Source organism: Cyprinodon variegatus, unplaced genomic scaffold (genome assembly GCF_000732505.1).
Source record: "Cyprinodon variegatus isolate N-32 unplaced genomic scaffold, C_variegatus-1.0 Scaffold922, whole genome shotgun sequence".
NCBI lineage: Eukaryota > Metazoa > Chordata > Actinopteri > Cyprinodontiformes > Cyprinodontidae > Cyprinodon > Cyprinodon variegatus.
In genome coordinates this window covers 308170-310088 of record NW_015151375.1, presented here as the reverse complement: position 1 = coordinate 310088, position 1919 = coordinate 308170, and the positions used below count along the sequence as shown (strand labels likewise).

Below are 1919 nucleotides of genomic sequence, written 5' to 3'. Positions count from 1 at the left end.
ATCAATCCATGTTTATTACATGAACATCATCAGTTTATCACTTTTGGCTCATCTGTATTATTCTGCTCCACATTAATGTTATTGTGATGGATTGTATAACATGTTATATTACCTGATTAATGGACGTCATAATGACTCTGCAATGTGATTGGCCGATTTATTTATTCTAAGTTAAAGTTAATCTACTGATGCTCTGAAACAGCCAGTCTGTGTCAGAGTGAGCAATTTATCTTTATTTTAAAAGTCTTCAGTCCCTGAAAATGAGAACATCATGGTTGTTCGATGCTGTAGAGCACAGATTGTTTACATTGAGACCGGTCTAACTAGGGATTGCCAATATGGCGGCCGGTGGCTTCACTTCAACCCGTACTACCAAAGAGCAATCAGCAATCCAGGGAATAAATAGAGATCAGTGGAACCCACACATTTACACCATGACCCTCGGCTGGGAATCAAACCGGAGACCTTCCTGCTGCAGGGCAGCAGTGCTGCATGCTCTGCAGCTGATTGTTCTGCTTATTAGGATTTCCTCTTCCTACTTTCTTTGTTTTATATGAATATATTTTATTTGACCTCCAAAGAACTTTCTCAGTGTTAAAGGAACCGTTCAGTTGTTCACTAAACAAACCAGCTGTGATGATGTCATTCTGGAATGGGAGACAGTCTGTAGTCGTCTACTGTTGTCATGATGGGGCTGGAAAAAGACGCCAGTGTGGAGGTTCTCCCCAGGACTGGTCCCAGTTTGACACCAGTTTGCCAACTCCAACCTAAAGGCTGGAGTTTCTGTGAAACAGCTTAACCCTTTGGAGGGCGAGTTACTGTTTTTGATCACTGTCATCCCCCCTACAAATACTAATATCTGGAATTGTAACTATGATCAGCAGTAACTCTATTATTCAGATCTGAAATTAAAATTCATCATCATTAGAATTCATTTTTAGATAGGAAGAAAGTTATTTTAGATATCTGCAAGTAAAAACCCAATCCACATGAATGGGAAACGTGACGTCATTTGTACTAGTAAGAAACTACATTTTAGATATTAGAAATGTTTATTTTAGATAGGAAGAAATAGAGACATCTGGATTACATATTCAAGCTAATAAATGTCAACTCGGCCTGCCATACCTCTGGTCAGGTAAACAGTGGTGAGTCACAGCTCATGTGACCCATGGGGGGCGTGGCTTACTGCGCCAACGCCGAGCAGGAAGCCAGTAGTGACGTCACTTTCCAGAAGTCCCCCTCAGGTTTCAGAGACCGAAGAAGAAGCAGCTGAGGAAAGGAAGAGCGCGAGGCCTGCTTGGAGTCCGACGGTATCATCATCATCTTCATCATCATCATTTACGGTCCAGGTGAGGATGAGGATGGTGGCCCGGTCCGGTCCGGTCCGGTCCGGTCCTGGCCGCGGTGGGTGGGTGGGGGGGGTTCGGCTAATGTCGGTTCGGCTAACAAAGGCGGTCCGCTGCGGTCTGCCTCCCGCTCCGGGTCAAACCGAACCTTTCCAGAACCGGACCGGAACTCTGAGGCTTCAAGCGGTTTGGATTCGGATGAAGTTTTGAAATGTAGACGCGAAGTGGATCATTCCTGTTCCTGTGTGCGCTTTGTTGACTCGTTTCCCAGTTTTCCGGGTTTGGGTCGGTTTTCCCAGAACCGGAGCGAACCGCCGCTCCTTCCGGGCCCCGCGGTCCGGTTCCAGGTCCGCTGCTTTCCTCACTGGCTCCCAATGTTTTCACTGATGAAGATCAGAGACCATGGCTGGAGTTTAGGGTTTAGACGGATGACGTCACAAGGGGCCATTCATGTTAGGAAGAAATACATTTATTAATAAGAAACCATATCGGCAAACCCACCTCTATATATTCTAGGATAATCTATTTAATTATATTCTATAAGCAGACATAGAAAAAGAAGCATAGATA

At 44.9% G+C, this 1919-nt stretch overlaps 1 protein-coding gene across 2 annotated transcripts in view; it reads left to right on the top strand.

Annotated features, from left to right (window-relative positions):
• Window positions 1–1185: 1185 nt before the first annotated feature.
• The window catches only part of LOC107099944 (syntenin-1-like), an 18623-nt gene continuing 17889 nt past the window's right edge, over window positions 1186–1919 (top strand). For both annotated transcript variants that reach the window (XM_015398275.1, XM_015398274.1), the window contains exon 1: window positions 1186–1352. The gene's annotated coding sequence lies outside the window, so the exon portion shown is untranslated. The remainder of the gene's footprint in view (window positions 1353–1919) is intronic.